The sequence below is a fragment of the Rhinolophus ferrumequinum genome, chromosome 14 (assembly GCF_004115265.2).
Source record: "Rhinolophus ferrumequinum isolate MPI-CBG mRhiFer1 chromosome 14, mRhiFer1_v1.p, whole genome shotgun sequence".
Taxonomy (NCBI): Eukaryota; Metazoa; Chordata; class Mammalia; order Chiroptera; family Rhinolophidae; genus Rhinolophus; species Rhinolophus ferrumequinum.
This window is the reverse complement of record NC_046297.1, coordinates 13,166,325-13,179,287: the sequence shown is the minus strand read 5'-3', so window position 1 is coordinate 13,179,287 and position 12,963 is coordinate 13,166,325. Positions and strand designations below refer to the sequence as shown.

At 34.3% G+C, this 12,963-nt stretch overlaps 1 protein-coding gene across 2 annotated transcripts in view; it reads right to left on the bottom strand.

Moving 5' to 3' along the window:
* CPA6 (carboxypeptidase A6) overlaps nt 1-12,963 on the bottom strand; it is a 238,435-nt gene that overhangs the window by 42,611 nt on the left and 182,861 nt on the right. The gene's annotated exons all lie outside the window — the stretch shown is intronic.

Here is a 12,963-nt window from a genome sequence, read left to right as displayed (position 1 = left end):
ATTTTAGGTTGATTAAGAAAGCAACAATTTATGATTTTTGTATAATCAGTTCTTTTAAAAATTCCATTCAATTGTGGACAAAATAATTACCCAAAATAATTACCTAATTCCTAAAAAAATGTATACACATTTTAAGAAAGGAAAAAAGTGTATTAAAATTGTAATACTCAATACATACTAATAACGAAAGATGAACGCAAGTCATGTTTGACTTGTGCTCAAAGTGGTTACCATCTGTGTAATTTTAATACAGTTTTTTTCCTTTCTTAAAATGTGTATACCATTTTTTGGCACCCTCTGTATTTTTATATCCTTACATGATACATCATAACACAGGCTAGTTATATATGTTACTTAACTGTTTGTCTAATTGGTATCAGATTCAGGTCTTAGAACTTCATGGACACTGTTCTCTCCTACCTTTTCTATAAAAAAAGGTTAATGAACAATATAACATCTCTCATCTTGCTGTTGTGACTGGGTTTTTGATATTGTGTGATATTGTGTGATATTGTTTTGATATTGTGTCTGAGCCCAAACTGGAAGATTTTGCAATACGTATAGATTTGGCCTCAAATAGAAAAGTACTTAATGTGCTAAGTCAGCTTAAGACATTTCGAAATACCATTCCTTTTTTAAAAAGTTCTTCTGATGCACGTTTGTCTATGTTTAAAGTATCTTAGAGAAACACATAGGAAATTTGTAACAATGGCTGCCTCTGGGGAAGAGAACTGGGGGACAACGAATGTACAGAAAGGAAAATTACCTTTAATTTTTATACCCATTTGGATTTTTTCCCATATTAAAAATACAGTTCAAAATAAAATCTTAAATTATGTATATACTGCCTGGGAAAATTTAGCACTTAAAGTTCCAATCTTCTTTTACATCTATCTAGTGGGGTAGAATTTCTGAACCCATCATAAGCAGCATTCTGTATTTACATGGTGAGAATTCTGTTCATAGAGAGTGATCCAATAATACAACTTATTATTAGAAACTATCACTATATTAGAAATAACAATGAGAATATAGGGCTATGTTTAAGAACATGAGTTAAATACAATTTTATTAAATATTTAACTATCTATAGGATTAACACAAGTTGATAAATGATAATATAATTTTCTCTTGTTCTCCTTTATTTAAGGCTCAATAATAAGTTGTTGGCCAAATAGCTTCAGTAGAACTTTCATATATGCTTGAATATCTGTTAATTCTCTAATGTCTCAAACTAGAGGAATATCCCTAGTATGCGAATATTCCTGGAATCGTACATATCCTGGAATTTTGTTTTCCTTTAATAAATGGGGGTTCCCCAATGCTTGGAGGAAGTCTCCTACTGGGGATGGCAGTGACAGAGCTATATGGTTAGTTACCTCCCTCCCTTAAAGTTAGGCAGCTGTGGCTTTCCATGCCACTGTAGAGAGGAAGAGAAAAGAGATGGAATGGAGCTGGGGTCAACAAGGCAGGCAAAAAGGGGGTAGGAAACAGTCATGGTAATTTCTCCTCCTAGCACTAGGGACCTTAGCCAATTGTCTCAGTACAAACTGGGGAATTCTCACCTTTTCCAAACATGGATCATGGATCGTGTTAGGACCTAAGTACCAGACTATGCTAGAGACCAGAATGAGAATGTTCTCGTATCCTGCCTTCTCCTCCTCCAGTACAAGTGACCAGCATACTTCTGTATTTAAAAGAAGATTGCTAACTTTTTAAGTAAATAGAAACCAAACACAGGGAAGAATATTACATGTATGTGCCCACCAAACACATGTTGCCATATTTATGAAATCTTTAAAAAAAATCGAGACATTATAGATATAACTAAAGCTTCCTTTTCATCACTCCCTGATTCCCTTTTCCTCCTTTCTACCAAGGTGATCACTATCCTAAATTTGACATTGTCATTCCCATGCATGATTTTGTTTTGCTACATATATATATGGATTCATGAACCGTATATATGTGTATGCTTTGAAATTTCTTGCAAATGAAATCAAGATACATCAATCTTCAGTCTGCTGTTCTCCCAAATATTATACTTTTGATACTTAATAAGTTGATGATTTATCCATTTTAACTACTATATGGTATTCCATTATAGCTAAATGCATAATATATTGATCTCTTATCTTGTTGATGGACAGTTAGGTTGCTTCTGATATTTCATTATGATATGGCAATAAACATTTTTGCATATGCCTCTTAGACATGTGTGAGAGTTTCTTTATGATAAATATCTAGAAATGGATTTGCTGGGTCATGGATTTACATGCCTTCTACTTTAGTAAATGTCTCTAATTAATGGGTATGGATTATATATATGTTTATTAGATCAAGTTTATAATCACATTGTTTATATCATCTATATTCTTACTAAAAATTTTGCCTGTCTAGTGTCTTAGTCACTGAGATGTGTTAAAAAATCACATTATATATATTTTTATTATATATTTTTTCTTATAATTCTGTCAAATTTTGTTTTATACATTTTGAGGCCATTAACACAGTCTCATTTTAAAGTTCTTTATTTCTAAATAATATATTTAATAAGGAAGCTGTTTTCTAGTATTCTATTCTGGAGTGGATTTAATATCCAAGACTTGCCAGAACGTGTTTTTCCTCTGACAAATAGGGTGTCATTGTACTGAATATGCTATATTTTGATTTTTATAACTCTCCAAGAATTGTAGCCATTCTCCATCTGGTGAGACAAAGAGACAATATTCACCCAATTATGGCTGTTCAGTACTGAACAGGATAACTGAGAGACCTTGTTTTAATGCTTTAAGTAATAGGACATACTCATAGATCATTTCTCTTTTAAGGTTTAGATGGAGTTTAAAAAAAAAAGATGACCATGTGACTGTTTCCTATTCAATTATAACCATAAAGAATGTAGGCGTGTACTTTCTTTCTAATGTGTAGGACTCTTTTTAGCAATCAACTCACACCACCCATACACAGAAAACGAGATGCCTACTAATTAAGTTCCATCTGGGCTTTACAAGTTTGATTTCTTGATTACTATTGTTACTTATGAGGAAGACAGAAGTGGTCGTAATCTGAAGGCCAGTCACAAAGCAATGTACCACACGCCTCAGTGTGGCAGACTGTAGGTATTACATGCACCTTCAATTTATTTTAAAAATACGTCCCTGCAATGGATTTTGATTTTAAAATAAAAGATAGAGAAAGTTTTGAGTATTACCTTCTGCTGGGAACATGATATATTTGGCATTAGGTTAGGAAATTTCTGAAGTTCAGAAAGACAAAGAATGAATCTATTTGGTATTCACCACCTACCAAGACTATTTTTTTGCATGTGGCTTTCCAATTTTATTTATGGCTTCCCCATAAATACATTTTATATACTAGATTTCACCAAATAAGGTTTGGTTAAATTTGAGGAAAAATTCTGCAATACTAAAGTTTTTGTGTGCTGTGACAAAGTTAGGCCTAAGAGTTTTCCTCCTTTTCCCTGTTTTTTGGATTTATTTGTTTGGGTATTGCTTTCTTAGAGGCCCATGACAACCTGGAATGTTGGGATATTTGTTTGAAGATTGGTATTACTGGTTTTTAAAAAGGTAGCTTTAAAATTTTCCATTATTTTGTTGTTCTCTAGAATCACTAGAGAGGACCTAATATTAACAAACACACATTCAATGAAAAGCACACTAGGAGAACTAGGCATATTATAGCAGAGGCCAAAGGAAGGGCACAGTCACCAGTCAGGTTGAAGAATATCCTCACCTGAGCTGGAGGTGAGTAAAATTATTTAGGATGGAAAAAAGTTGTAGCACCAAAGTGGGTGCATCTAGACACAAGAGAGGTATTTAAAATTTAATAGTAGGAGAATTAATTAGAACATGAGAGAGTTTCCAAGGAAGTTTTTTAAATAAAATTTATTGGGATAACATTAGTTAATAACATTATATAAGTTTGATGTTTGGATATTAGTCTTTTATTGGAATATCATTTGCAAATATAGTTTTTCACTTTTGGTTGGTCCCCTTTTGTTTTGTTGATTGTTTCCTTCACTGTGCAGAAGCTTTTTAGTTTGATGTAGTCCCATTCATTTATTTTTGCTTTTACTTGCCTTCCCTTTGGGGTCAAATTCACAAAAACCCCTCTGAGACCAAGTTCTATAAGTTTAGTACCTATGTTTTCTTCTATGTATTTTATTGTTTCAGGTATTATATTCAGTCTTTAATCTATTTTTAGTTAATTTTTGTGTATGGCATCAGATAGCAGTCTACTTTCATTTTTTTGCATGTGGCTTTCCAATTTTCCCAGCACCATTTAATGAGGAGGCTTTCCTTTTTCCATTGTATGTTTTTGGCTCCTTTGTCAAAAATGAGTTGCCCATATATATGTGGGTTTATTTCTGGGCTCTCAATTCTGTTCCATTGGTCTGTTTTTCTGCCAATACCATGCTGTTTTGATTATTGTAGTTTTGTAGTACAATTTGAAATCAAGGAGTGTGATACCTTTGGTTTTGTTCTTTTATTCTCAAGATTTCTTTGGCTATTTGGGGTCTTTAGTGGTTCCATTAAAATTTGAGGATGTTTTGTTCAGTTTCTTTGAAAAATGACATTGGGATTTTGATGGGGATTGCATTAAATCTGTATACTGCTTTAGGAAATTGGCCATTTTAACTATGTTAATTCTTCCAATCCATGAGCAAGAAATACAATTTCATATCTTTGTGTCTTCAATTTCTTTCAACATGTCTTCTAGTTTTTAGTGTATAGGTCCTTCACTTTGTTAAGTGTATTCCTATGTAGCTTATCCTTTTTGTTGCAATTGCAAATGAGATTGTGCTTTTTTCTGATATTTTGTTGTTAGTATATAGGAGTTCAACAGATTTTTGTATATTGATTTTGTATCCTGCAACTTTACTGTATTTGTTTATTGTTTCTAACAGGATGTTGGTGGAAATCTTTAGAGTTTTCTACATATAGAATCATGTCATCTGCAAATAGTGAGAATTTTACTTCTTCATTCCCAATTTGAATACTTTTTATTTCTTTCCCTTGTCTGATTGCTCTGGCTAGGACTTCCAGTACTACGTGGAATAACAGTGGCAAGAGTGGCATCCTTGTTTTGTTCCTGATCTTAGAGGAAAAGCTTTCAGTTTTTCACCACTGAGTATATTAACTGAGGGTTTGTATTATATGACCTTTATTATGTTGAAGTACTTTCCTTCTAAACCCATTTGATTGAGGGTTTTAATCAAAAATGGATGTTATGTCTTGTCAAATGCCTTTTCTGCATCTATTGATTACATGATATGATCACATGATTTTTATCTTTTATTTTGTTATGTGGTATATCACATTGATATACATATGTCAAACTATCTCTAAGGACTTGTAAAAAGGAGAGCTTAATCTATAAAGATATTTGATGTCACACTATGAGAAGCTCATTAAATACAAAATGGTTACCAAATAATAGTTTGGAAGCAAAGTGAACAAAAGGCTCTATGAGCAAACGATGGAGAACTGGAAAATCACAGCTAATCTTGTAAATTCTAGGCATTTTTATACTTAGTTTATACTTAGAAACTCCCAGAGATGACTAATCTAACAGAGCAAATGATGACTGAAAATTGTTGTCTATTGCTGTATATTTTCTAATAAGAGACGTAGAGAAATATTTGAGATGTTTTGTGTCACCATGGAGAATATGATATTAGAAGCATGTCCACTCTACTCTTTCCTAAGTAATAATTTCTAGACCTTTTATAATGAGATAGCCTAATAACAATGGTTGGTTGTATTTACTCAGGACCAACAGTGTGCAGGCCAGGACCAACTCTGTGGCATTAAAATCTATGTAAGAATATTTTACCTACCATAAATAAAGTACAAGTGTCCTCACTTTGCATGCCTCTGATACACACAAATTTCAGTTACCATGGTTTAGTTAAATAACAACCTCTTCCAACGAGTACAGTTTAAATTCCAGTTACTACTGCTAGTTCTTTAGTCTACACATCACTATGTAAATAAGAGATGTGCATCAAGATCTGTGACCGATTATGCTACTTCTTTTAAAGTCTGTCTGTGGGTGACTGGTGACTGAGCATCTGTTTGTATACAGACTGCAAAATGTGTAGCTGTGTTGCCCTCTTCTCCCAGTGATAAACCTATGTGGCATTTTACAAAAAATGGATGATGGTGAGAGCGAATTGTCCAACAAAGATTAAATTGCAGCAAAGAAATGAAAAGTGATAATCTAGAGGTGACATTTGAATCAAATGTAAATGAAGTTACAGAGGAAATAGCTGACCACAGGAATTTTGACATTGCCACCATTCAACTGTAGATATGCAGCCAGAGGAACTCAGTGAAAATGAACTTACTGTCATAAATGAGAAAAGTGGTTGTGATGTTCCAGAAGAAATGATGCTGTCAACATTTCACATTAAATGAACTAATAGATATTTTACAACATTGAAAGTGCAACGGAGAAAATATTAGATCCAACTAAGGAAGGAGTGTGACAATTTGCCAAGGCATAAAAAACAGGCTCACTTCATGTTGTAAGTTATATAATGAGAAGGGAAACACTACCCAAACTACACATGATAAGGCTTTTTACAAAGAAATGACATTTTAATTATTAATATTTCTAATGTTTTGAATTACAGGGTAATAAATACCAGTTTTACTACTTTTTGTCATTTCCCTGGATATTTACAACAGATGAAGAGAGTTATTAATCTTTTGACAAAAATATGTAAAGGTCATGGAACAGATGTAATTTTCCCCCTTGGTTATTTAGATTTTTATGGCTTCAGCTTACATGGTCATCTTTATAATACTGAATTACTGTGCAGGAAAAGTGAGGACTGCCTGTATAAACAATGCCTGTATAAACAATGCCGCGAACATTCTCAAATATTGGATAGTGAACTACAATGGATGAAAATTAATTTCAATTCAATCAAATTTAACAAACATTAATATAGACCTTGCTGTGTACAAAACACCATAAATTGAATAAAAGGGGAGAAAGAGGTTGGAGGATGCAGAGAATATTAATGAAAAGACTGGGGAGGAGAGAAGGATAGGAGAATTTGGGGAGCTAAAAGGAAAAGGATGGTAGAAAACAAATTAAAATACTATAATTACTTGGAATGGTGGTGAACAAAGTCAGACAATTTAAAACAATGCAGGTCATTTTTCTATGATGAACAGTTTTTTTATTATGCAGTTAAGAACAAAGATTTAATTGCTAACTCAACTCATTAGATATTTGATCTAGGCTTAATGACTCTCTCAATTTCTTATTTATTCCCTGGCACTTGGCATATTTTATACATATAATTTAAGTTATCTTCCTTAAATGGTTTATTTTATATTTAGTGATACGTTTCTTAGCCAAACTTTGAGTTGCACACCTACAGTTTGAGGGTTTGTATTATATTTTTACCTTTAATAACCATAAGACATATGAGATTGAAAGAAATGATTATCCAAAAGGAGTATTCCTTGGAAAACTCTGGGATCCTGGAAGAAAGAGCCTTCCCATTTTGGAAAGCCCTCCAGTTGGAGGACTTTTCCCATAATGACAGCTTTAAGTCCTCTATACACAACCCACCACCGCCTCCAAATATTACTACTTCTCCAGCTTACACTCATCAACAGGTTCTTCAAAAATAACTCTCTTCCCTGAAAGCCTCTTATTCCTATTTATGGCTATTTGAATTATCTACATAGTACATCGGAATCACTGGCAGATTTTGGCACCAGGATTAGCCATCAGTGTAGATGGGTGGGGATGTGTGATGGAGGTGGTTTTCCTGTATCATTTGGTTGGGCCAGGAAGGGTGAGGTTTCGCATTTTGTAGCAGCAAAAGAATACCGTGGTTCACCTGGGAAATGAAAGACTAAGGAAGTCTTTCTTTTCTCTTTTTCTGTATGCAGCTGCCTTCCTGTAACAGGATCAAATTAGACCCGCCTGTATTTTACACTTTGAAGTCTCGAAGAGCTTTCCATTTCAGACCATTACCATCCCAATTTGCCTGTGGGTCATCTTCTCACAAACCCTTGCTTTATCTGTGGTCTGCTACTGAGTTAAATAGCATACAACCACTGATTCTAAAATACCTGGAGGAATATATGGCTCATGCATAAGGGAGTGTAGTTTGAAAATGAACTGCGTTCAGTTTTGGCTGGGTTAAATTTCTTTTCAATAATAATTTTTGGTTCTGTTTAATATAAAAAAAATTGGAAAATTAAAAAAAACAACATAAAGAAGAACAGAAAAATCCCACAATTCTTTTTGCATTTTGTGTATGAGTATCTCTCATATATATATATATATATATATATATATATATATATATATATATATATCTCAGATATAGATTTTACAACACTGAAATGATAAAGTCCATGCTGGTTTTTATTTATTTTTTGGATACAGCAGCATGCCACGGACAGTTTCTTATATCACTAACTATGCCTCTAAAATATTTTATAAAGTCAGGGCTATCAATAATTTTTTCTATGCCTTCTCTTTTGCTTTTATGCTTGGAAATGTCTTCCCCACTTGGAAATCAAATAAATATTTCTCTGAGTTACTTTCTAAATATTCTATGAATAAAGAGTGTGGTCAGATTTGCCCCAGCAATGTAGAACTGTTTGAGGCAAAAATTAAGTTTCTTACATCACTCTGGGCCAACTGGCACCGACCATGGTTTGGGAAACTTAATCCAGGAATATTGACAATTTCATACACTCAAAAGTGAACAAAGCCCAAATTGCTTCATTCAACCGGTGATAATCAGAGAAATGAAGCAAACGCTATTGGCAACAAAGAAATAAGTGGCCTTCCCACAATTAAAAAATCAAAAGATATAAAAAATGAACTGCTGTTGAAAATTACTTGACAATACTCTATGTAAATATTACTACGCCTGAACTGGTGCCAGAACTTCAATGGTGGACTATTATAACCTTCCATCCTTTCGTGTCTCTTCTTATCAGATTAAGTAATACAGGAGAAGTACTTAGAAACAGTTTTGTTATGGTGGGCAAAATCGATGGAATTTATTCCTGGATGTCTGCTGCCCAAATTAAGCCTGTGAGTCAGGTACTCATTCATTTTGCCTGTTTACTGAATCTCTTTAATCTCTCATCAGAGAGTATTTCATTCTTTGGGCCCATGAGAATAAAGTTGCAGGAAAGCAGAGCTTTTGATGGTCCTGCCTCTTCCTCCCCAATTTCCACTCTGTGTTAACAATGCCTGGCCTGGTGGGCACTTAGTGATTACTTGTTGAATAAATTAATCATTTAACCTGCTTCATGTAGTGTTGTGTTGGGTTCATCCATATATCTTTGCGTTTCATCTTTAAACTTTCTGGCAATGCTACATGCTTTGTACTACTTATCAGTGTTTTTTCATTTTACTTTACAAACTCCTTTTGGTTTCCAAGGCTGGCTATAATTTCTCTGTCAGTCTCATATTGCATTAGAATCTACTCACATAGGTTTTATTTCACTAATCTACAACCACATATACACCATGTGTTCAACGTCAGTCTTTTCTCTTTTTTGGGGTAACTTTTATTTCTCTGATCAAATTCATACTCCTCAGGCAAGGCCTAACAAGACTTACCTCGTCTACAAATCTTTCCCAAACCTTGTCTTCTTCTAAAGCTTCATGGGTTTCTCTTGATTCCTGAATTCCTTCAGCTACTATAGTCAGTATAGTTTAATACCCAAAGATACACTGTGTTGTGTTGCTTACTATTGTTTCCTGCACATAAATATTTCTCCTCAAATAGAATGTGAGGACCCTGACTTACACTCCTGCTGACCCCCATAGTACTAGCAGAGTTCTGAAAATGTAGTGATCAACAAGAAATGTTAGACTGATTAATATAAATATCTTCTGGGGAAGCCCTATTTAACTGTAATTTAAAAATAACACCTTTATTGGGAAATAATTTATACTTCTTATAATTCATCCTTATAAATGGTAAAATTCAGTGTTCTTTCTAGTATATTCAGGGTTGTGCAACTATCGTCCCTATGTAATTTTAGAATATTTTCATAATCCTAAAAGAAATCTCACATCTTTTGGGTATCAATTCCCCAACTCTCTCAGCTACCTTATCCATAGGCAACCACTAATCTACTTTCTGTCTCTAAATTCACCTATTTTGGATATTGTGTATAAATGGAATCGTAATTTGTGGTCTTTTGTGACTGGCTTTTTTCACTTAACAGTGTTTTCAAGGTTCATCAATGGCATAGTATGTACAGCACCTCATTCCTTCTTTTATTGAGATGCAATTCATATAACATAAAATTCACCATTTTAGAGTGGATAGTTCAGTGGTTTTTAGTATATTCATAACGAGCAATTATCATCACTATTTAATTCCAGAGCTCTTCCATCACCCCAAAAAGAAACATTGTTAATAGTCACTCCCAATTCCTCTCTCCTCCCAATCTCTGGCGACCACTGATCTACTTCCTGTTTCAATGAATTTGTCTGTTCTGGACATTTCATATAAATGGAATCATACAATATGTGGTCTTTTGTGTCTGGATTATTTCCTTAGCATGTTTTTAAGGGTTATCCATGTTGTAGCTTGTATTGTACTCCATTCCTTTTATGACTGAATAATATCCCACTGTATGGTTAGACCACATTTTGTTTATTCATTAATTGATGGACATTTGAGTTGCTTCTAGCTTTTGGCTGTTATGAATAACGCTGCTATGAACATTCATGTACTGGCTTCTATGTGGATGTATGTTTTCATTTTTCTTGGTTATATTCACAGGAGTGGAATTTTTGGTAACTCTGTTTAACTTTTTGAGGAACTGCTAAACTGTTTTAAGGCTGTTTTTAACTTGGTAGTTTCCTCTACTTTGTAATTTAATTTAATTCCATTACTTTTAAGCTTCGTGAGTGTCCCTTTTCACAAGCCCTTGCTTGCTGTCTACTTTCTTTGTTTCCTGCCCTCTGTTTGTCCTTAGCTTTAAGTCTCTTACTGTCCTGTAAATAACATGTTTGTTTTTGCAGAAAGATAACCTCCAAGTTCTGTATATTTATCTTTGTTTCCTTCTCCTTATGTATGTATTCTGTTTTTTTTCTTTGATGAATTTAGTGTCTCTATCATCCCTCTTGGCTCATGACAAATTAAAGAAATCTTTATCACCAAAAGGTAGTGTTTTTTAAAGCTTCTTTTTGGTTTCAAGGTGCAAGGACATCTGTAGTACACATTTCAATAGTAAGTCCACCATGTCTGCTCCTCCCTCACGCTTTCCCCTGCAAAAAATCCCCACAGTACTATAACTATAAAGTTAGTAATGGTTCTGCTAACCTGGTATAAGCAAGCATTTAATAACAGAAAGATTTTGCAATCCAAGCATACCTCCATTTGTTTCAAGATATAAAAATTTATGATATGAATACTAGAAAAAAGAGAGGTGGCAAGTATGGAAATCAAAAGTGATGGGTCTATATTTTTCAACATAATTAAATGATTTTCAATTTAAAAGATAAAAGCCCAGACTCTTATCATGTATTTTGCATTTTAAAAATGTCTGCCAACCAGCAGTTATATGTTGAGATAATGAATACATTTGAACAATTTTCAAAATAGCAAAATAATCAAGCCCATTGCCCCAGTCATTTAAGCCAGGAAGTTTGCTTCTGTGTCACTGTTTCCTGAGCTTTGTGTGTCCATGACATGCACTGAGCCATCCGCTAAATTGGGGTGGGGAACAGAAGTGCAAGTGGCTCTCAGGGTGTGACACGGGGTAGTCAAGCTGACCGAAGAAGAGAGGGACATATGGAGCTAGAGCTATGTCTTGGTACTTCTGGTTTCCATGGTATAGAGTCAGGGTCAGTTGATGAGGATTATACAACTAGGAAAAGAGAACAGGGATGAAACTGCCTGATTTTCTAGGTAAGAGATAGCACCTGGTTTCAAAGGGAATGAAACCCAGGAGGATAGAGACCTGGCTATTATTTTTGTAATGCATGGTTTTGTTTTGAGATAAATGTAGATTCACATGTAATTATGAGAATTAACAGAGAAACTCCAAGGTAGCCTTTACCCATTTTCCCCCAGTGGTAACATTTTGAAAAACTATAGTATAATATCACAATCAGGATGCTGGCATTGATACAGTCAAGACACAGAACCTTTCCATCACCACCAAGACCCCTCATGATCCCCTGTCACGGCCCCACCCAACTTCACCTCTCCTTAACCCCCAGAGATCACTAGTCTTTTCTGCATTTCCATAATTTTATCACTTTAAGAACATTACATGCATGAAATCATATAGTATGTATCTATTTGGGATTGGTATTTCTAGCATAGTTCCCTGGAGATCCATTCAGGTTGTTGTGTTCCCATTGTTTGTTTCTTTTTATTGCTGAGTAGTTTTCCATGGTATGCATGTACTCGTTTGTTTAACCCTTCGCCCATGGAAGGATATCTGGATTGTTTCAAGTTCTTGGCTATTAGAAACAAAACTGCTATAAACATTCCCATGCAAGTATTGAGAGAACATAAGTTTTAATTTCTTTGGGATCAATGCCCAGAGTACAATTACTGGGTGTTATGGTAGTTGCGTGTCTAGTTTTAAAAGAAACTGTTCACTGTTTTCAAGAGTAGCTCTATCATTTTACATTCCCACCAGCGATGTATGAGTGCTCCAGTTTTTTCACATTCTCTCCAGGATTTGGTGGTGGTGTCTCTGTCTCTGTCTCTGTCTCTCTCTCTCTCTACACACACACACACACACACACACACACACACATATAAAGTCATATATATGATTAATTTTAGCCATTTTGATAGATGTTTAGTGATAGCTCATTGCGGTTTCAGTTTGAATTGCCTTAATGGGATCTTTTTATGTGCGTTTTTCTTTTCTTTTTTTTTTTTTTGCCATTTGTATACTATTGGTGAAATAT